Source organism: Pan paniscus, chromosome 6 (genome assembly GCF_029289425.2).
Source record: "Pan paniscus chromosome 6, NHGRI_mPanPan1-v2.0_pri, whole genome shotgun sequence".
In the NCBI taxonomy this organism is placed as follows: Eukaryota; Metazoa; Chordata; class Mammalia; order Primates; family Hominidae; genus Pan; species Pan paniscus.
The window spans coordinates 159581625-159607019 of NC_073255.2; the positions used below are offsets into that span (position 1 = coordinate 159581625).

The 25395-nt window shown below is 34.9% G+C and overlaps 1 protein-coding gene across 11 annotated transcripts in view; it reads right to left on the reverse strand.

Moving 5' to 3' along the window:
• CADPS2 (calcium dependent secretion activator 2) overlaps nt 1-25395 on the reverse strand; it is a 566720-nt gene that overhangs the window by 391043 nt on the left and 150282 nt on the right. The window lies entirely within an intron of this gene.

Sequence of the window (25395 nt, forward strand, 5' to 3'; positions counted from 1 at the left end):
TATCTGATTCATTTTTTAAAAATCCTGTTTTCTCCCTCCTGTCTCTACACTAGCACAATAAAACTTGCTCAAGGTCCCTGACAAAATGTTGATTTTCAAGTACTTTCTCTTCAAAATATTAAGACATATCTGGAGCTTTTATAATCTATGCTTTATACAACTACTCACTTTTTTAAAGAAAGAGAACAGGCAATGATTTGACAAGTCTTCCCTCAGTTAAGAATTACATTGACAACAGTTGTCCAGAAAAAGGCTTATTTAATATCACAGGATCAGAGGCCATCTGCCTTACATTTTCTCTCCAAAAGTCGAGAATAAATTTCATCTACATCTCTGTATCTGAAAAATGGACTAAATATGGAATAATATGCAGCCATAAAGTAATAACCATCTCTAACATATAAGCAGCAGCCTTTACAGGGATAAAAATTCTCCTTTAATTATTTTTATGTAAATGAATATATAGCTATATCTCTCAAGATATTTAAATATAGATCTACAACTATATATCAGGTCATGAGCCCCAAAGAGTCATTATCAAGAGAAAACTATACCAATTATGTATACCATGGTACCTCAGAGAAAACTCTAACATTACATCAGGAGTAATACTAAAAAGAAAAAATTTCTAATTGCAACCAACTTTTTCTCCAATCCAGAATGCCTTCTATTTCTACCCCAAGTGATAGTTGAATCCTGCAGTCCCCACAAAGCTTCCCTGATTAATTCAGTGCAAAGTGAGTTCTTTCTCCTATGAACTGTCACAATATATGTTTTACATTTTTTTTCTTTTTTTAGACAGAGTCTCTCTCTGTCACCCAGGATAGAGTACAGTGGCATGATCTTGGCTCACTGCAACCTCCGCCTCCAGGGTTCAAGCGATTCTCCTGCCTCAGCCCCCTGAATAGCTGGGATTACAGGCACGTGCCACCACATCCGGCTAATTTTTGTATTTTCAGTAGAGACGGGGTTTCACCATGTTGGTCAGGCTGGTCTCGAACTCCTGACCTTGTGATCCACCTGCCTCAGCCTCCCAAAGTGCTGGGATTACAGGTGTGAGCCACCACGTCCAGCCATGTTTTTTATTTTTGTATTTAAACATATTTTGCAGTTAAAACAGTACATACAGCATACATGTACATTTTTAAATTTAAAAAAACACTCTTGTATCTTTTAAGCAATAAGCACTATTTTCTTCATACTCTACATCCTTTCTTAGGAAATTATTTCTATAATATCTTGTGATATTTTTCTTCTAGTGTTGAAAACAATGTTACTTTTTCCCCCTCTTACAAAGGTTGTCGTCTTTACCTCTCAAATTATAAGATTTTCGAGGGCAGGACTTTGCTATGCTCCTTCATCTTCCTACAGGACCTAGTGCACTGATTTGTATCAATTTCTTATTTGATTTGATATAACAAAGGTGCTTCTCTGGCATGACTAAGGACCTGCCATGCCTTAGTTGTTTTTCATATTCCCTCTAGAAGCACAATCTAAGAACCATCTATTCAAAATGTCTACATTATTGATTATTTCACTCATTCGAATATTTATCAAGACCCTACTATGTGCATAGTACTTAATAGTAAGTGCACACAATTTTAGGGCTACAGCAGTGATCAAAAAGGAACAATCTCCTGTCCTAATGACTCTTTTGTGTACCCAGGGATTCAAAGATGAGGTCATGGTTGTATTTTTTCCAAGGAACTGACTTTCTGATATGATAATATGCTAAATAAGGTATGAAGGAAGGACCAGAGAAGCACAGTATCTTAGTCTGTTTGGGCTGTTATAATAAATTACCATAAACTGGGTAGCTTATAAGTAGTAGAAATTTATTTTTGCACAGTTCTGGAGGCCGAGAAGTCCAGGATTAAGCAGATTTGGTGTCTCATGAGGGCTTGCTTTCTGGTTAATAGAAAGCACCTTTTCGCTGTGTTCTTACATTGTGGAAAGAGTAAGGGGGTCTCTCTCAAGCCTCTTTTATAAGAACACTAATTCTACTCATGTGGGCTCTGCTCCCATGAGCTAATCACCTCCCAAAGTCCCCACCTCCTAATACCATCACCTTGGGGGTCAAGATTTCAACATCTCAAGGGGAACACAAACATTCAGGTTACGGCACACACAAAAATAAATCCTGTCCCCAAGGTAGGACAGTTTAATCATTATATAGTTCTGATATCCTAAGTTATCACTTTCCTTAGGATATTTCATACAATGAAAAACAAAGCAGCCCACACAGCATATCTGTTCACAAAGTTTCCTTCATTCAGATCTGATGGAGCTTTAAAATTTTATATTTAAAAACAAAGCTTTGTTTTATATAATTTTCACAGTCTTAAGTCTTGTTAGTTTTACCAGGAATAGCAATTGTTGAATTTTGCAAGTTTAATTAATTTTTAAGCCAGACTGCCTGAGTTTAAATCCTGTACTTACACTAGCTCTACAACTTAGGCAACCTATCTAAACTCATGTGCCTTAGTTCCCTTACCTGTAAAAGAGAGATAACAATAGTACCAAATTTTTGGGACTCCCATGAGGATTAAAAGAAACAATGCACAGTCTTTAAAGCACTTAGAGCACTACTTGGCTCATACACAAACTGATGTGTGTTCACTGCCAGCACCCATCATATTTAAATCATTGTCTTATTCGCCCAATTTACTAAAGATGATGCCATGATCTGTAACCATTTTTTTCAATCTTACAATTGTAAGGAAGTTTCTATTTTGACATAAAATATTGGTAAAAAACAAAGTGATAAGTATCACTTTTCCATATATAACATATATTCTTGAAGACAAGTGATCTCTTTACACAAATACCTAGTAACACCTCCAGCTAAGCAGCTAGTATTTGAATGCACATTAGGGATAAAATATTTCATGATTCATAGAAGATGCATGAAAACAGTGACAGAACTTACTTATTATACATTTTATAGTTATAATGTACAGGCCAACTTTAAAAAATAAAAAGGTCTTTTTTGTTCCCTCACATCCACAGACCACCCATAAAAACAAAAGTAAAACAAAGAAGTAAAGCTTTTCATTAGATCTGCTGGCACAATATTTTTCAATATGTTGACAAAGAGCCTGGTTTCTCCAACTAATTATTACATTCATAATCCGTGTCAAACTTCAAGAAGAACATTCATGTCACCAATGATTCAAATTTAGTTTGAGATTTAGGGAAAAGAGGAGGTTACCATGACAGAAAGCAAATGTTTGTATAATCCACTTAAACAACTAGTTCTAGCAAGACCTAGAGGTAAATTATTATTGTTCTAGTAGTTTCTATTTATTTGGTAAGGTTATACTAACAGATTACTCAGGTGGGAAAAGTAAACGATATTCCATATAAATCGAGAAGCAAAACGACATGGTTAATCTGAAAATACATGTAAGTAGCAGTCTATACCTACAAGAATACAAAGTGGACATAGTATTCACTGTTTCTATCAAATCTACAACTTTCAGATTGTTTCTAGCTGTCTTTTGTATTTAGCTTGATTTCCTATGTCTCATTTTACTTACATTTCCATTTTAAAATCTTTGGTAAACAACTTCTTTTAATGTTTTACTATCATCATTTTTTTAAAAAAAACAAACAATAAGTGGGGCTATGGGTAAAACAGTTACAAAAAGAATCCATAGTCAAGTGGAGAGACGAAGGACCCAAAAATTTGCTTTTTGCATGTTAATTTCTTACCAAAACAAATACATACAAGATGGGCTATGAAGGGTAAGCAATAAATCTTCAAGAGGAGACTAGCACAAGATCCATTGCCACTCATAGGAATAAGTCTATTTACTCACAAGGTGTTTCGTATAGTGTTCTTACAAAACTGTACTAGCTAATATTTCAAGTGTATTACTTATAATTTGTTGAATAATAGAAACTTACAGTAATAATAAGTTCCGATTTGAGTCTTTACTTAACATTTGGTGTTTAGCACTCTGTCTTATCTCATTTAAAATTCACAACACTGCAGTGAAGTAGACACTATCAGAATCTCGTTTTATCAATTAGAAAATGGAGACCAAGTGTGTAATTGGTTAAACGTCATACAGCTATAAGTGGATGAACCACTGGAAGGCATCTCCCCTAGAGCTTCTAGAGGGAGTACAGCCCTATTGATTCCTTGACTACAGACTTCTGGCCTCCACAACTGTGAGAGAATAAGTTTCTGTTGTTTTAAACAATTCCGTTTATGGCAATTTGATACAGCAACTACATGAAGCTAATAGAGCTTATTGGTCATTTAAGTTTCCTATTCTTTGACTTGTTATTCATATCCCTTATTCACATTGTTCAGGGATCGTCTGAGTTTTCATACTGATATACAGGAGTTATGGACACACCTTAGATTTTAAGCCTCTGTTGACTATAAGCACTGTAATGTCTTTCTCAGTCTTTGGCAGCCAATGTCCCTAGTTAGGACTGGTTAGGCCTCAGAACCCTATCTCCTAGGTAAGGTTTCTCCTTCCAGAACGCAGATGGCAAAGTGGTGACTTGAGCTTGTGAATAAGACACATGAATCCATGATTGGCTCTTTTATAACTAACACAGGATTTCCATGCCTTGTAATGTAAAAGTAGCAAATATTATTCTGCCTATGCCTTAAAAACATGAAAAAGACTCTCTTTTCTATACACTGTCCAAACAGAGGTCATTCTGCTTTGAATAAGGTCTGAAGTATACAGGGTCTGCCTCTAAAACGAAAGCTGCTTTCCTATGGACAAAGATAGCTTTAGTCATCTTCTATGGTCAAAATTCTCACAGACACAAGGCTTAAAACCTCTCAACACAATGCATTGCAAAGAAAAAAAAAAAAGCCAATTGTACAAGTACAAAAACCAACCACAGTGCAAAGCTCCAAAGTAAAAACCCCACATGGTCTGCCCCTAGTAAGGTACTACCAAAGCTTAAAGTCATCCACCCTGACACTAGCAGAAACAATAATGACATGATTTTGCTCCTCTAGATTTTACTAAGAGCTGTAATCTTCTATCTACAATTCAATATGAAAACTCTAAAGGTATTTTTCCCCATAAGTATGCAGCAAATTCATTGGGGGAGGGGAAAAAACCTGATATTTCAAAATTGCTAGAAGAATACATTTCAAATGTTCTCATCACAAAAAAAGTATGTGAGGTGATAAATATGTTACTTAGCTTGATTTACTCATTCCATTTTGTATATATGTCATAACATCACATTATACACCATAAACATATACAATTATAATTTGTCAATTAAAATATTAATTTTTTTAAAAACTGACCTGAAGTAATGGAAGTCTATGCATTCATTCAGTATGACTATTCATATATGTTGCTAAAGGAATATTTGTTTTATGAAAAAAAGCCTGCCTCGGACCTTACTGGGGTACTATCTAACATGTGGCATATGTACTATGCTACATTTCTGATATCTAAAACAATGGTCCACACTGCATAGGGCAGGCCCACCCCCTTCTGCTACCATCACTACCAAAAAGGCAGGAAAATACAACCTACATCTCTACTCCTAGACAAAATCCCTTGCAAAGCTAACAGCCTAAAAGAGCAGGGTTAAGGGAGCTCCCAGTCAGCAGAAAGCTCCACATAGAAAGGAACGCATTTGGTTTTCTGCCCTTTGTAGGGTCGGGGGAGCGGGGAGGGATAGCATTAGGAGATATACCTAATGTAAATGACGAGTTAATGGGTGCAGCACACCAACATGGCACATGTATACATATGTAACAAACCTGCACGTTGTGCACATGTACCCTAGAACTTAAAGTATAATAATTAAAAATAAATAAATAAATAAGAAAGGCAGGCATGCCTGGTTTCTCCTTCCAACCTCATCTACCAGGTAAATCATGAGGAGGGAGTAAAAGGTAGAGTGCGACCAAGGGGCACTGACTCTGCTAATACAGTGGTTCTTGGGAGGGGTGGGGAATGGAGGGAGGCCCAGAAAGGGAAACACTGATTTATAAACAAGAAAGCAGAACCCAAAGGAAATAATGGGGTTTTGTCCCTACTTGCAATGTGAACATGACTTTTTCTACTAGAACACAAAATAAAATTTCAAATGTTGACAAACTCTGTAATGTGGTATCATTTCTGATTTTCAATATCCCAACAAAATTTGCCACTTAGAACTTTATAATGAGCTAAATGGCAAAACAAAGACTCCTTTTGTTGTGTGAATACTTCCTAATATATTTTTGATATTCATACTTTTGAATTCAGGATACAATTTATCCTACAGCTTATTTTCAACATACTTGTCTTTATCTTTCACTTGTTATAATTGTGAGTTAATTTTTCAAATAGGCTTGTCAAAACCCAATTAAGAAGTTATCTCATCTTCTCAATTTGGTCCCACAAAGCAAGTAAAGTTGACAAATATTTAGTAGCAATGCCTGAGTAGTCTGGCAACTTCAAAGATGTGTAAATTGAGGGTAAAAACACATAAAAACCAGATTACAAATAATTATTCCTGCATTTTTCAAATACTTTTAGAATAGGTAAGAATATTAAACTGAAAAGACCACATAAAAATGTTTACAAAAATTACAAGACACTTACTTATGACACAACTTACATATGATACTGGTTAAATGTTTCTATGTGGAAGTTATGTTGGAACTGAAAGAGTAATAACTAACTTTCATAACCAGATATAAATACTCAAAATGAAGTAGCTTCAAGATTCAGGAGGGTAAACAACACTCTAATATGGAAAATCTTCTTATACAACCTGCAGCAACCGAAATCTTTCCATCCCTTTCATTGTTTAGCTAATGGGCCTTAAATTTATAAATGCACCTTGGCGAGGGCATAAGCATTTTCCCTGTGTAGTAAAATTCCTGGGCAGAAAAATATTGAAATACAACTCAATTATCCTAGCACAAGAGCAGTATATCCCACATTCTTTTTTGTCTGTTTGAAGACAAGGTCTTGCTCTGTCACCTACGCTGGAGTACAGTGACACAATCATAGGTCACTGCAGCCTTAACTAGCTGAGTTCAAGTGATCCTCTGCTTCAGCCTCCTGAGTTGCTGGTACTATATAGGTGCATTCCACCACACTCGGCTTTTTTTTTTTTTTTTTTTTTTTGTAGAGACAAAGTCTCTCTATATTGCCCAGACTGGTCTCAAACTCCTGGACTCAAAGCGATCCTCATGCCTCAGCCTCCTAAAATGTTGGGATTACAGGCATGAGCCACCACGCCTGGCCCCCTCATTCTTTAGTTTAAAAAAACACATTTAGAGTTTACTAAGCTAGATGCTTTATATATGTAGTTTATGTGATTGCCACTATACAATTCAACCATTACATCTTAATTTGACTACTCAAAGAACTGCCTGTCAGCATTCTCCATCATATTCCTATATATCTGGAAATTTCTTGACATGGAAAAATGACAAGAAGGGGGAAGAGGATGTGGGAGGGGCAAAAGGAAAGCAGGTGAGTAGGGGAGAGAGGGAAAAAGGAGGTAGGAGAGAAGTAGAAAGAGGGAGGAAGAAAGATGGGGAGGCTTAGGGAAAGCAGCCTATAGGATATTGCCAGTGAGCTCAGTCTTACAGGACAGGAAGAGTTCTCCAGATAGTTAAGGGTAGCCACGGCCTTCTAAACAGGGAACAGAATAAATAGCAAGTTGTATATGGCATATTCAGTACCCACAGGTTTTTCTCCGTTGCTAACAGTCTAGTGAGTGTAACAAAGCTTAGTGAAATGAGGATACAAGAGTTGGCAGGGAACTGATCAAATGGGGCCGTGTTAAGGCTTTTATAATCCAAGCATTACAACACAACATTTAAAGAAAGAACCAAACGCTGTGGTCAAGCTGAAGCGCTGACCACCGACTACCTCTTAGAGGACCAAGTTGTGAGCTCAAGACTCTAATCATAAGCTGGTATGGGATAACAGAGAACAGATACAATGGAATTAATCTGTTTCTTAGAAAGAATCTGCCCAACAATCAATGGTCATGGTGGACTCTATCCTGCTTTCTCCTCCAACTTGGCTTCTCTAGAACCTGCTGGATTTATGATAATAATTACTTGCCACCTACTGTTTTGATAATAAAACTTTTAGGACTGACATCCTATGCCATAAATGTACACAATTTTGCGGAAGTGAGTAAAGGAAAAGCCACAGGTAAATCCCTCTACGTTATATAAACACAGCTCCCTTTGAATTCTCATCAGAGACATGGGCAAGCCAGGGTCTTTGGGTGTAGGAGGAGGGAGCCATGGGCATCAGTCACTGAGAGGGCCCTGAGGGGTGGGACAGCTTGACTGGTGCCAAGAGCTCTGCACAGAGGGGAAAGGAGAAGTCAGGAAAGGAAGAAAGTGAGGGGAAGAAGGGGTGGGGTAGAGAGAGAGGGAATGAGTGGCTTCATGCATGAGGAGAGCAAGCTGGAAGTCCCCAACACAGCCTTCCTCCCTGCTCTGAACTTGTTCAAATCATCCACTTCCTCTGACTAACTGACTATCGCCCTATCCTTCTGTTAAAGAAGGCAGGGGGCCAAGTTCACACCAGAGCTGCCACCTTAGTGCACTGGCATGTGCAATGACGCCAATTTGAAAAACAAAGGCATGCTGGGCAGAAAGAGAGAAAAGGCTGGTCTCCACTTTCCTTCCTAACATGCACGAGCAGAGGTTAAGTGTATTTAATACTTTTATTCTTGAAGGTTCTTCACATCCATCTACAATCACTGACTTAATAACTTCTGTCCATGCTACACCATCAAATGTGCAAATAAATTTATTAGGAAAGTAGAGAATCAGGTCGGCAATTAAATTCTATGTGATATAATAATTTTTAGAACAGAAAACTCAATAATGAAGCTAAAATCTCAGCAGTATATAAAGAATTAAATATATTCCAAGGTGATTGAAAAAAATCATGACTGAAAAAAAGGAAAAAATATCATCATTTATGGCTTTATCAAAATCTTGCATAGATTAATGGTCATTAGGGAAAGAAAAATTACCTCTCTGCAGTCATTTGTTGTAACACAGAAAATACAAGCTCATATAAACCATCTCAAAGAGGAAAGAACTTGCTCAAAAAAGAGTTATTGGAATGGAAACTCTAATTATTAAAATAGTATTTCCTAAACATTATGCTTGAATTAAATACTGCAGTCTCCTCCTAACTTTGGAGCACTGGACTATTTCAATACCAAATAATCAGTGGATACTTGAAAGGTGACTGAGTAGAAGTAAAACCAATAGAACGTCATACTAAAAGTGTCAATCAGACCTAACGAGTCATTCTAGAGTTAACTATTTTAAAGACAGTAAACGTATGCCATAATAAAACCACAGTACCATTAAATTACACTTTTAGTTATAATTTCTAGAAGGAATTTGAGAGGACACGCAAAACATATCCAAACAAAATTAAAAACACATGAAAATAGTATTAATGCTGTACTTGTATATTCTTAAATATACCTTGACAATAAATAAGGTTTCAGGTACTGTGAAAGCATAAAAGATAACTTAATAGAGGTGTGTGTATATATATACATATATATGTATACATATCTACATGTATATGTAGATATATGTATGTATGTATATACGTATATGTATATACGTATAGGTATATATACATATGTGTATGCATACATGTATGTGTATGTATATATGCATATATGTATGTGTATGTATATGTGCATATATGTATGTGTATGTATATACATACACATGTATATGTATATACATACACATGTATATGTATATACATACACATGTATATGTATATACATACACATGTATATGTATATACACATGTATATGTATATACATACACATGTATATGTATATACATACACATGTATATGTATATACATACATATATACATATACATACACACATGTATGTATGTGTATACACACAGAGCGAGAGTGAGAGCCCATGTGAACCTTTGGGATCTTTTAATATACCCCTAAAAAGGATATACCTCCTGTAATATTCCTAAAAGTGAATCACCTAGTTTCAGATTGAAAACTGAATGTTCATAAGATTACTGCCACACACAGAAACAACGATGAGAGTTAACAAGTAGAATTGATTATTGCTGTTTGAATATTATTAAATTTACCAACATAAAGCTGGGGTGTATTTTTTTGTACATCAAAAATGGCCAAATATTGGCAGTTTCATATGGTTTAACAAAAAAGCTATCATTTGAAATATATGTGACAGGCGTTGTGTTAATTATGTTAACATACTTAATCTTAATTTTCAGAGCTTCATGAGAAATTCATGTATCAATTTCTGTGTGCATAATATTTTCATTTTGAGGTGGGCATCATCACATTCAAGTCCTCTAGGTTTGCTCAACACAAAAAGGAAAACTTAAAAGAAAGACATCACTGTCTTCAGTACCCCACTCCAAGCTGGTAAAGTCGGCCAGGACAATTCTAATAATTAATTCCTGCTTATAAATCTGTCTCTCCTTAGAGACACAAAAAACCCTTCAAAAAACCAACAAATCCAGGAACTGCTTGTTTGAAAAGATCAACAAAATTGATAGACTGCTAGCAAGACTAATAAAGAAGAAAAGAGAGAAGAATCAAATAGACGCAATAAAAATGATAAAGGGGATATCCCCACCGATCGCACAGAAATACAAACTACCATCAGAGATTACTACAAACACCTCTACGCAAATAAACTAGAAAATCTAGAAGAAATGGATAAATTCCTCAACACATACACCCTCCCAAGACTAAACCAGGAAGAAGTTGAATCTCTGAATAGACCAATAACAGGCTCTGAAATTGAGGCAATAATTAATAGCCTACCAACCAAAAAAAGTCCAGGACCAGATGGATTCACAGCCGAATTCTACCAGAGGTACAAGGAGGAGCTGGTACCATTCCTTCCGAAACTATTCCAATCAACAGAAAAAGAGGGAATCCTCCCTAACTCATTTTATGAGGCCAACATTGTCCTGATACCAAAGCCTGGCAGAGACACAACAAAAAAAGAGAATTTTACACCAATATCCCTGATGAAAATCGACGCAAAAATCCTCAATAAAATACTGGCAAACTGAATCCAGCAGCATATCAAAAAGCTTATCCACCACGATCAAGTGGGCTTCATCCCTGGGATACAAGGCGGGTTCAATATACGCGAATCAATAAATGTAATCCAGCATATAAACAGAACCAAAGACAAAAAACACATGATTATCTCAACAGATGCAGAAAAGGCTGTTAACAAAATTCAACAACCCTTCATGCTAAAAACTCTCAATAAATTTGGTATTGATGGGACATATCTCAAAAGAATAAGAGCTATCTATGACAAACCCACAGCCAATATCATACTGAATGGGCAAAAACTGGAAGCATTCCCTTTGAAAACTGGCACAAGACAGGGATGCCCTCTCTCACCACTCCTATTCAACATAGTGTTGGAAGTTCTGGCCAGGGCAATTAGGCAGGAGAAGGAAATAAAGGCTATTCAATTAGGAAAAGAGGAAGTCAAATTGTCCCTGTTTGCAGACGACATGATTGTATATCTAGAAAACCCCATTCTCTTAGCCCCAAATCTCCTTAAGCTGATAAGCAACTTCAGCAAAGTCTCAGGATACAAAATCAATGTACAAAAATCACAAGCATTCTTATACACCAACAACAGACGAACAGAGAGCTAAATCATGAGTGAACTCCCATTCACAACTGCTTCAAAGAGAATAAAATACCTAGGAATCCAACTTACAAGAGATGTGAAGGACCTCTTCAAGGAGAACTACAAACCACTGCTCAACGAAATAAAAAACGACACAAACAAATGGAAGAACATTCCATGCTCACTGATAGGAAAAATCAATATTGTGAAAATGGCCATAATGCCCAAGGTAATTTATAGATTCAATGCCATCCCCATCAAGCTACCAATGACTTTCTTCACAGAATTGGAAAGCACTACTTTAAAGTTCATATGGAACCAAAAAAGAGCCTGCATTGCCAAGACAATTCTAAGCCAAAAGAACAAAGCTGGAGGCATCATGCTACGTGACTTCAGACTATACTACAAGGCTACAGTAACCAAAACAGCATGGTACTGGTACCAAAACAGAGATATAGACCAATGGAACAGAATAGAGCCCTCAGAAATAATACCACACATCTACAACAGTCTGATCTTTGACAAACCTGACAAAAACAAGCAATGGGGAAACGATTCCCTATTTAATAAATGGTGCTGAGAAAACTGGCTAGCTATATGTAGACAGCTGAAACTGGATCCCTTCCTTACACCTTATACAAAAATTAATTCAAGATGGATTAAAGACTTAAATGTTAGACCTAAAACCATAAAAACCCTAGAAGAAAACCTAGGCAATACCATTCAGGACATAGGCATGGGCAAGGACTTCATGTCTAAAACACCAAAAGCAATGGCAACAAAAGTCAAAATTGACAAATGGGATCTAATTAAACTAAAGAGCTTCTGCACAGTGAAAGAAACTACCATCAGAGTGAACAGGCAACCTACAGAATGGGAGAATATTTTTGCAATCTACTCATCTGACAAAGGGCTAATATCCAGAATCTACAAAGAACTCAAACAAATTTACAAGAAAAAAAACAACCCCATCAAAAAGTGGGCAAAGCATATGAACAGACACTTCTCAAAAGAAGACATTTATGCAGCCAACAGACACATGAAAAAATGCTCATCATCACAGGCCATCAGAGAAATGCAAATCAAAACCACAATGAGATACCATCTCAAACCAGTTAGAATGGCAATCATTAAAAAGTCAGGAAACAACAGGTGCTGGAGAGGATGTGGAGAAATAGGAACACTTTCACACTGTTGGTGGGATGGGAAACTAGTTCAACCATTGTGGAAGACAGTGTGGCGATTCCTCAAGGATCTAGAACTAGAAATACCATTTGACCCAGTCATCCCATTACTGGGTATATACCCACAGGATTATAAATCATGCTGCTATAAAGACACATGCACACATATGTTTATTGTGGCACCATTCACAATAGCAAAGACTTGGAACCAACACAAATGTCCATCAATGATAGACTGGATTAAGAAAATGTGGCACATATACACCATGGAAGACTATGCAGCCATAAAAAATGATGAGTTCATGTCCTTTGTAGGGACGTGGATGAAGGTGGAAACCATCATTCTGAGCAAACTGTCACAAGGACAGAAATCCAAACACCACATGTTCTCACTTATAGGTGGGAACTGAACAATGAGAACACAGGGACACAGGAAGAGGAACATCACACACTGGGGCCTGTTGTGGGGTGGGGGGAGGGGGGAGGGATAGCATTAGGAGATATACCTAATGTAAATGACGAGTTGATGGGTGCAGCACAGCAACATGACACATGTATTCATATATAACAAACCTGCACGTTTTGCACATATACCCTATAACTTAAAGTATAATAATAATTGAAAAATTAAAAAATAAAAATAAAATAAAAATAAATCTGTCTCTCCCAGTAGACTGTGGGCTCATGGAAGTCAGGGACCTTGCCTTGTTCATCTTTTTATTTCCACGGCATAGGGCAATACCTGACTAGCACTTAAAAAAATTCACTTAATTAATTATTTACTCAGATAAATTGATTGCTTAGTGTCTAGTATATGTTCAGTGTCGTATAAGCCATGGTATCCTGCTCTGAAGCAGCTTATAATTATCACAAAGCAGTACACATGATAATATAAATTAAGTGCTGAATTGTGCAAAACCATGGCAGATACTTGTGGGAAAGGAATGCTGTAGGTAATAATAGTAATAGCAGCTCACATTTAGCTAAGGCAGTGTACTTAGCAATTTAACTTCCTTAACTGGTTCAATCATCAACCATCCTTGGAGGCAAGTACATTATTATCTCCATTTTACAGATGAATAAACTCAAGTATGGGAAGGTTACATAAACTCCATCAGTCACACAGATCTGGAAGTCCAATCCAGATAGAACAAAACTCCCAACGTTTTTTCACCTTTTTTTTTCCATGTGTTTAAATTCTATTTCCTCTGTGCTGAAGCCTCCACAAGTCCTGTAAGTCAGCGATTTCTAACCATTTTTGAATCATGAACCTTTTGGCAGTCTGTTGAAGCCTAGTGATTGTGATCTCTTCTCAGGATTATGCTTTTAAATGCATAAAAATAAGTCCATACGATTACAGAGAAAAGCAATTATAATGAAATAGTTATAACATTATTTTAAAAAACAAATTTGTGTTATAGTAATATGTGTTTCTATGACAACTCATTAACAAAATGTAAAAAGGGATTTACGAGTAATGTAGTTTCGGTGTAGTTCATGAACACAAACATATTTTGAGAGAGCTGCAGTGGAATGTAATGTGATATGAAAATATATGTGTTTCTTTTGGTGATAATGACACAGGCACTGCTAGTACTACTGTAGTTTATTGTCTAAGTCATAATATAAGTGAATGCTATATCTCAGAGGTTAGTGAATATAAGGATCTAATGTTTTCCCATCCTAGTTCACAGACCCCCTGAATTCTATCCAGATTAAAAATCCCTGTTTGCAAACTACAACTCATCCATTTTACTGTGAAAACATCTCTTTTATATATATATGTATAGGTATATATGCATATGCGTGTGTGTGTGTATATGTGGATGGATGGATAGATTGATTGATTGATTTAGGGGGTATAAGTGTAGTTGTGTTATATCATGGATATACTGCATGAACCATCTGGGCTTTTAGTGTACCCATCACCCAAATAGTGTACACGTACCCAATAGGTAGTATTTCATCCCTCACTTCCCTCCCCCCACCCTCTCATTTTGAGAAATGCAAATTAAAACCACAATGAGATAGCATCTTTACACCAGTCAGAATGGCTTATTACTAAAAAGTCAAAAAATGGCCAGGCACAGTAGTTCACGCCTATAATCCCAGCACTTTGGGAGGCTGAGGCAGGAAGATCACTTGAGCCCAGGAGTTTGAGGCTGCAGTGAGCTTTGATCACGTCACTGTACTCCAGCCTAGGATACAGAGAGACACCATGGTCTTGCCTCACATGTTGGTTACAAATGCCGGGAATGTACCCTAATCCATACTGAAACAGGAAGTACTTAAAAGCAAGGTAGAAACAACACGCCCTGCAGGACGCCTGGATGACACCTCACAGATAGCAGATACCTATTTACAAGATAAATTCATCCATATTTTATATCATCCCCGTGTCCCTAAAAAGAGTTGGTGTCTCCTAAACAGCTTGAATTTTTTTTTCAAATAGTGTTTATTCAAGACACTAAATTTTAACTCACCAGCTTAACCACTCTAAATAAAACTCCCATTCACCAATCTGGATTCAGAGGCAAAAGAATGCTTTTCCCAACGATCTTATGAAAATAAGATTCTCCATACTGTCTTATAGAAACTGTCAATGACAAAAATGAATATTCTTGACAACTGTAAGGGGGACTATGTCTTTAGTATGTTTTATGTTGTGTCAAATGAAAATTATCCTCCCAATAAGTACTTTGATAATCAATATAAAATTAAATTTTATAAACAAAACCAATAGTGTACTAGGAAACAGACGAACAATGACTGTCTTAGCTAGTCACAGGCTTGCGTACGTTACTTGTTTAATGTTCCAGGCTTTCCAAAAGCTTAATCTATCCATTTTTATGACATTGAAAGAGAAAAGCTTTAAACATGTCAAGGTGAAGCCAGCCCCCACTGTGACTGTGCTAACACAGGTACATGTGTTTTCTCTCAAGATCTATCCCTGAAGCCAAAGAAAAGAAATAAAGCTCTAAAAATAGAAGCTTAATGATAAAAAGAACTATTGAGTAAATCTGACAGAGGATTAGCAAAGGACATGCACGAAACTGACTTAAGAGTAACATTTGAGCAAACATAAAACTTATGATGCTGTCAGGGTCATAGAGTCAGGGAAATGGGATTATTTACTCTTAAAAACTGTTTTAAAAAAGAACATAAAAGAAAATTGTAACTGTAAAATTAGGAAGAGCTTCCTGATACAAAAAAAAAAAAAAAAACTATCCACATATAAGATAGAGTTTGCTTGAATGAGGTGGATAACTAACTATAGGTGTTCAAAGAAACATTACTTAACCTTAAGCTGACAAGATAAAGTAAAATGAATAAAACTAAATAACTTTCTGAGGAAACGCATTTAAAGTTAAAGAGCATTTCCCTGATTAATGAAGGAGTAATCCTGTAAAATGGAATCTGTGATCAAATGGACCTCCCCATCAGAAAGCTTCAGCAGTGCCACGGCTCAGAATTCCTCTAAGTACTAACTTGGCATTTTTCCCTCATGAAAGACACAGCTTTGCTGACACTGGATTTAAAGAACCAAGGGTATCAGAGAGCCTGATAAACAAATGTGCCCTTCGAAGGATTATAAATAGGTATGAGCGTAAATTCTTTCTGAACTGGGGTGCCAGTTTAAAGTATTAAGACTATGGCATAGCACAAACATAAGCATCTCAGATCTGTCAAGGTCCTACCTTTGCAGTGTGTTAGCTCTAAACTGAGCAGCCTTTCCTTGGGCCTGGGAATTAGAAAATGCTACACTGAAGTAAATTGCATGTGCTTCTTTCTGTTCTTGGTGGCTACCTAGCTTGGGTTAAATTTCTAGGCCACTGGTGAAATTGAGAATTTACACCAGATTTACTTACCCACAGCCCACCTATATAGATGCACTATCCTTTTATAAGAATATACAAGCAGAAGAAAAGAGAATGAAGAGTTAACAGAGGTCTAGCCCTGCCCTCTGCCACAAATTTGCTAAGTAGGCATGAAAAATTGACACTCTCAGTTTCACCTAAAAATGCATGAAGAGAGAAGAGGAAAATGTTCAAACAAGATGATTTCCTCAGCTATCTTCAAGCAACAAAATTCTACAATCCATGCATTATCCAGTCTTCATAACAAAATGGATGCCATCAAGAATGCAGGCAACTTTACAGAACACACTCACAGGCAGCAGAAACCCAGGTATTGTATACAACAATAGGAATCTCAGACATGAAAACACATTGTGCAAATTCTTACTCAACACTTAATTTAAAATGCCATCCTTAGAATATAAGAAAATATGAAGTGAAACACAATGGTTAATGTCAAAAACTGCAAATACAATGTGATCTGCAGAGCTCAGTGCAAATTTAGAATATCACTTCTCATTACTGGTTATGGATTTCATCTATGAATGTGTTGACATTTTTTATCTCCTCTTGCCACAGCCTGCCAATCTTGGTTTACTTAGCGATCACCAACTCACTACAAAAAAAATAGGCTTTTTCCAGGGCATTATTGCAAAGTTTAAAAGGTATTTCGACAGGTCAAACATCCCTTGAAATATGAAAAGTAAATTTTTCTATTCCAAAGTAAAATGACAAAAATTTTTCATCAAAATATTTAAATGCCAATCTTCCCAGCTCCTCTCTCTCTCTAGCTTACAAACATAAGACCAAGCAATGCAGTATACCTATCAAGGATAAAAAAAGTAAGGTAATTACATAAAATTTTAAAAGCCTGAAAAGGCTCTTAGTTTTTACAAAGAAATTAATAAACAACTGCAATTATTTTTAAGTAAATATGAAGAGTTGAGGTATAATGTTAGGGGAAGAAGAGAGATAAATGAAATGGAATGATACCAATCTGATAGCTGGTGGTAGAAAATTGGAGTAGATATTCCCAAATTCCTTGGGAAGAAGCTAATTTCTGAAGTCAAGTTCCTTGGTATTCTAGACTAGGAAGTAAGAGTGTGTATAAAGATTCAAAAACAATGACCTGAAGATTTGTCCTGAAAGTAAAGTATCAAGTCATGCTCCTTTATTTGTTCTTTACATTTTTGGGGACTGCAAGAATACCTAGGATAAAGGAAAGAGAAGTACAAAGAAACAAATTAACATTCAGACACTTGTGCAACTGGAGGGAGCTTTGTTTTTATTTTTTTCAATTTTATTTATTTTAAATTTATCTTTTGATACATTATATTTGTACACATTCATGGGGCACTTGTGATATTCTGTTATAGGTATAAGGTAACACTAATGATAATTTTCTTATATTTGTAATGATCAAGTTAGGGTATTTAGGATGTCTATCACCCAAGTATTTATTATATTTCAAGTCGCCTCTCTTCTGTTTTGAAAAATACATCATTGTTAATTATAGGCACCCTACTCTGCTATCAAACATTAGAACTTTAACTGTATGTTTGTATCCATTACCCAACCTCTCTTTACCCTCTATCCAACACCTGCTCTTCCTAGCCTCTGGTATCTATCATTTGTTTGCTACCTCCATGTGATCAACTCTCTTAGATTCTACATATGAGGGAAATCATGCAGAATTTGTCCTCCTGTGTCTGGCTTATTTCACTTAACACAATGACGTCCAGTTCAATCCATGTTGCTGCAGATGATAGGATTTCATTCTTTTTTTTACGGTCAACAGTATTCTATTGTGTATATGTATCACGTTATATTTATCCATTCATCTGTTGATAGACACTTAGGTTGATTCCACATCTTTGCTATTGGGAATAGTGCCACAATAAACATGAGGATGCAGGTATTCTTTTGACATATTGATTTAATTTCCTTTGGATAAATACCAAGTAATGAGATTGCTGAATCTTATGGTATTTCTATTTTTAATTTTTTGAGGAATCTCCATACTGTTTTCTGTAGAGGTTGTACTAGTTTACATTCCCACCAACAGTATATAAGAAATCCCTTTTCTCTACATACTTGTCAACATCTGTTATTTTTTGCCTTTTTAATAATAGCCATTCTAACTGAGGTGGGATGATATTTCATTGTGCTTTTTATTTTTTCATATACATGTTGGCCATTTATATGTCTTCTTTTGAGAAATGTCTATTTATGCCCTTTGCCCATTTTTAATGGTATTTTTTTTTTTTAATGTTGAGTCCTTTGAGCTCCTTGTATATTCTGGATATTAGTCCTGTCTTCCCCCTTCTACAGATAGGGAAACAGTTCCAAAGCAATGGCATGAGTTGCACCAACATAATCAGCTCTTGAGGAGAACCTAAATCACAGAGGTACTAATACACGAGGGGTGGTAACTGGAATGAAGAGGAGGAGCAGCAGAGGGAAGTATGATGTAAATCATTGTCATCAGTGATTTATAATCATGAAAACAGAATCCAAAGGAAATAAAATGAAGTGTAGTCTCTATCTGAAATGTGAATGTGTCTTTCATCCTAAGAGAACAGAAAATGAGTGAATATTGGAGGTAAGAAACTTACAAAAAATTAATGCAAAATACAAAAAAACAAAATGAAGAAAATAATCACATCATAACAGAGGGTTAAGCATCTTCTTAGTGTATAAACAATGCCTATATGAATCAGTATTAAGAAAATGAACATGTAAATGGGACATAGGACATGAAAAGATAATTCACAAAGAAATATGAATGACCAATATAGAAATGTTAAACTTCACTAATAGTAAATAATAATAATAAGGGAACCTAACCATTGGCATTTATTTTATGATAATACCAAATGTGCAAGTAAAAACAGCACTCATATATGGTTATGGTAGAAAAACCTGTTACTACTTTGAGGGCAATTTGATAATCTGCATAAATAACCTAAACAGTGCTCATCATCTATCACCCAGTAATTCTACTTGCGGAAATTTATCCAAGATAATAAACTTATGACTATGAACAATTATTTCAGCATTTACTTTTTAATAGTAAAAAATGAAAACATAACTAACAATAAGCAAGATATTAAATAATATTTAGATACAAGCACACAATGATTTATTATGCATTTACTTAAAACCATGTTTATATTGAGTATCTGATATTAAAGAATGCTAATGTCATATAAATCAGATTCCAGTTTTATACATACAAAACAGAAACACCAAACTGTAAAAGGAGTTGCTACAGCTATTGAAATTATACAGGCGGTATTTGTTTTCTTTTTCTCTCTTTTTATAATATACTATTTTTAGAGCAGTTTTAGGATGACAAAAACATTTCTTATTTTAAATATTTCTTAAATTCTCCATCATAAACATATACTACTTCTATTAAAAAGTGTTCTTAAAATAATATCAAAGTAGAAAATTTCTGAATTTCAAAATTCAAGACATTTTGCAAAAAAAGGCCAGAATTAGAACATTTTTGAGATAAAAATGAGTACTGTTCCCCAAATTTCATAATAAACATATTGAAAATTTTTTTTTAAATTCATTGAAGGAATGAAGGAATTTGTCCCATTATAAAGCAGGAAATCTGAACAGCAAATGGTGGTGGGGGTGGGGGTGGCAACAACAAAGCTTATTTTAGTACTTTTTTGGTAACTTTTAAAAGATTAAATACCTCTCTAACTCTCATTTATTCTTTGGAACCAAAATAGAACATAAACAAATGAAAACAGTAAGAGAACTATACATCCTTTCTGAAAAGTTGTGAACAAAGCCAAGTCACAAAATTTTTTTTTTAAGAAGCTCTAGCGTCCATATTTTGTACAACAGCAGAACTTGAAAGTTTGTATTATGCTGAAAGCAGCTAGTAAGCAACTGTATACTGCCTTTTGGAAATCTACAAGAGAAAGACCATTTACTTTTCCACATGTCCACTGTAAATCACATTGTCATTTGTTATATTCGGATAAAGTGCACCTGAATTCTGTGAAACAGAAGCAGATATCTGATGGGAAGAATAGCTTGGAAAGTAACAAATTGCAATCAACCTATGTTTACCTAACTGCAGAGTCAGATGATGTTTCCTAAATTGAAAAATAGACCAAAACCAAAAAATGGCCAAAAACGAAGAGCAAACACTTGTAGAATTTGTGTCCATTTTAGCACTTCCTTTAGACAATGAGGTGCTTAAAGAAAAAAAAAAAAGGTGAAGAGGGGAAAAAAAAACCCTTCAATTAACAAAAAAGATGAAAGTGTAGCAGAATCAAACAACAATTAGGAACCGCAAAATTATCAAGATTATAACTGCCAACTTTTATTAAGTAGTTAGGTATGCTACTTGCCATTTCTTTCTTCTCTTCCTATTCTGGTCCGTCCCTCTACCATCATGTCTGCCAACTTAGGTGGTTTAGATATTTGGGTCAATTTTTAATTATGCCAACTGTGTGTGTGAGAATATTGAAGAAATTTCACAAACATACTTCTTTATTATTCTTGTTACTTATAATACTTAAGACATCTTATTAAAAATATGATATAAATTATATTGTTACATAAAAATCATTATCATTCCTCAGTATATGCTTTTATGTAACATGTTGAACAGTATTCATAGTAAATATTAATTATAACTAACATATACACACAAAGACACCCCCCACCCAAGAAAACACCACATAGAAATACCCAAAAAGATCTAATCCTGGAATAATCTAGCTGAAAGAAATTATTTCCTTTAAAAAAATGTACCAAGAAGAAATGAATTTTGTCAAATAACGTGGAGAAAAAGAAATATATCTCGGGTTTCATACCAAGATCCCAGGTATTAAAGTAAACCGAATATCTGAAGGTACAACCACTATAAGAACAGACAGAAAACTTTTTTTTTTGAGATGGAGTAATTGTCTATAGACTACATAGACCTACAATCAAGATGGAAAAGGCTATTCATAAAAATCATTCAAGAAATAGCAACCATAAAGCTGAGAGAGAAAAATAATAGCAAACAGATTTTGAGAAAATGTATATACTATGAGTACAAAGATATCTTTTCAATTTAATTTGTAATACACATTTATTAGGATTGTTCATATATATATTGTTGAAGAATATAATATAATATATATTCTAGGATTAGATCTTTTTGGGTATTTCTATGTGCTATTTTCTTGGGTGGGGGTGTCTTTGTAATATATATTTGTGTATAATATATATTATGTAATAAATACATATATTTACATTATATATTATATATAATTATATATTACATATAACTATATATTATATATAATCCTTCAAGCCAATCCTTCAACATACATTATGTATATAATATATACATTATATAATATACATAATGTATATTATATATAATATACATTATATGCTATGTATATTATATGATATACATTATATATGCTATGTATAATATATATTATATAATATACATTATATATTATGTATAATACATAATATATAATATACATTATATATTATGTATAATACATAATATATAATATACATTATATATTATGTATAATACATATTATATACAGATTCAGAAATGGCTATCACAGCTAAAGGATAGTAAACATAATAAATGAGCAAATTACCACTTAAAGATTATTAATAGTTGACAACAGCTGCATACAGCAAACAATATATATAACATCCCTGAAAACACAGACTTCAAACGATGTAAGAAGCCACAAAAGATCATAGAATCACAGAATAACTAGGTTAGAAAGAACATGAAAGGCCAACCATGCTTCATATGTATCTAGCATCTTCAAGGAAACACAAAATCATGAAATGAAGGACAATCATATTCAAAAGAAATTTCATTACAATACAAAAGTAATACTTTTAGAAAAAGAGAATTATGGAGAAAGTAAGAATAAAAACAAGATCAAAATATACAGTTTCTAGATAGAGCAACAAGTACTGCAATACCCATTCACTCAGTCATCAAGTATTCATTGAATATATTTGTGTGCTAAACTGGGGATACAATGGTAAACAGAAATGGCTCTTTCATGGAACACACATTCTAGAAGTTATAAGGTCTGCATCAATATGGTTCTCAAATGACAATGTGAATCAAAATTATCAAGGCTGTGAACAAATGTGATCCCAAAAGAGCCAATCCTTCAAGATGGATCCCAAGTAGCTAACTAGGTTTACATTCAAATTGAGTCAAGTGGCCATTTGCTGACTAGAAGTCACAAATGTTACTCTGAGTTCCCTGAAAATTCGCACCTCTGTTTAACTTTGGGACTTCAGGAACTCACCTGAACCCACCAATCAGAGCTCACCTACCTTGTCCAATCAGGGCCCAGTGATATCCAACCAATCAGAACTTGCTTGTGTTGACCAATGAGAGCTAAGCAAGTTTGAATCCTTTATTTGCATAAGTGGACCTGACTGGGAACCTAGTGCAAAATCTTTCACTATAAAATCAGAGCCCATTGCTTGAGTCAAGGATTTCTAGGCCACAGTAGGCTATGATCACATCACTGCACTCTAGTCAGGGTGACTGAATGAGACCTTGTCTCAAAATAAATTAAATTAAAAATCAAAATTAAATAAATGAAATTGCTTTTCAGAGAACTTTTGTTCACAAAGCACAGGTTCAAAATTCAGATGTTGAAGCCCCATTCTCAGAAATTCTTATTCAACAGGTCTTGTATGGAACCTAAGAGTCTGCTTTTAGTCAGCTATGGTGGTATGAGGTCCTTAGCTCTGCTTTTAATTAGCTATGCAGTATTGGACAAGTCACTTAACTTCATGAGTAAGATGGGAATAATTATCTTGTTTATAAGACTTATTCTAAAATATAAATATATATTTAAATATATTTTAATTTCTCTGATGTCTGAGGTTGCTAATAGATTTTGAAGTGCCCACAGTACCTGACATAGGTATATTCAAAATGGCAACTGTGAAATAACGATAGTATGTCAGAAATAGTAAAAAAAAAAAAAAAACAAAAAAAAACAAAAAGAAAATCTGGATTCACATTTAACTCGGATGCTTACAATATGTAACACTGGAAAAGTCATTTAACCTCTATGAGCTTCAATTTCTATTTATGTAAAGGGTAGGTAATAATACTTGCACTGTTTATTGCAAGGAGATACTGAAAGAAGAAAAGTTAAGACTTTTCTGGTAAACTATAAAAATTACTACATAAAAGTAATAATACATAAATAAAACATAAAGATCATGATCACAGCAAAATATGCAAAATATACTTCTAAAAAAATGAAAGGCATTTTGGGAAAAAAATTGAGAAGCAACTTTTCTACCTTATTTTTCCAACTAAATTTATTTATTCATTCAAGAGTTTGTTGCATACCAAGTGTGTACTACCTGGAAAACAGTAACTCCACAAATGCACCCCAGGAATGCAGATTCCATAATGAGCATCACAAATCTTAACACCATTTTGAGACGTGCACAAAGACATGTTAGATATAGTTTCACGACTAAACACTAGCTGGAAATACGAACAGAAGTATAGAAAACCCTCGGTCACCAAGTCAAACCACCTCTTCAATGCTTACATCTCTTTCTGTAACAATCCTAGCAGGTAGTCATTTAATTCCACTGGTTAGCAATCCACCAATTCTAAGAGAATCATCTGGCAAGCTTTCAAAATCATGAATTCTGTAAGTCTGATTCAGAAAGTCTGAGACAGAACCCCAGGACCTGTTTCTGTAGTATGTTTCCCAAGTGACTGTGAAAGGCCACTAGAATCAAGTTGTGATGCTATACTCAACCAGTCCATTCTATTTTGGGGCACTGCAACCAAACTCTAGATATATTAGGTTGAAATCTTCCCTACTTCAGTTTCCACCCAAGTCCTAGTTTTACTCTTGGGATTGCATACAACACCATAAACCCAATCTGTCTACAGGCTAAACACCCCCAGCTCCTTCAACTTACATATGGCATGTTTCAAACCTGATCACTAAATTTGTGCACATTTTTTATTCATATATGGTGCCCAGAAGAGAACATAATCCTCATGTAGAACACAATGGGGATACTCTCTCCTTCACTGGAGTTACAATATTTTTATTAGCACAGCTTGTGTGCCTTTTTTTCAATCTGTATTCTGTTGAAATGTGTGCCTTTTTCTAAACTGTGGCCACATCATATTATGCTTACTTTTAAAACCTCACTTATTTTGAAATATTCTAGGTTTACACAAAAGTTACAATGATAGTACAAAGAACTCCCTCATCCCCCTGCTGATCCAATTTCACTTTCCCTAACCTTATCATCTTAGAGTGCAGCAGTGCATTTATCAAAACCAAATATAAGCCTACTGTTTCACTAAAAACTTTATATCTTTTTATACAGATTACTCCCCTGAGCTACATTTCCTTCATCCCAAATACAGACTTTTGGCTTTTCTTTAGTTTAAGTATATGAGGCAAATATAGAAATTTACAGTTAATACTGTAAGATTCAAATATTGAATTTTACATGATGAAATCTTCCTCTGACACTTACAAGGTGAAATCTAAGGTCCTATAGATGTTAAAATTTTGAGCTCCTATAACTTGTTAAGATATTCTGAGACAAGGTCCAGTTGGACATACCCACTCTTGACATTAGATTTATGTTATATACATATTTAGTCAGCAAAACTTCCATTAT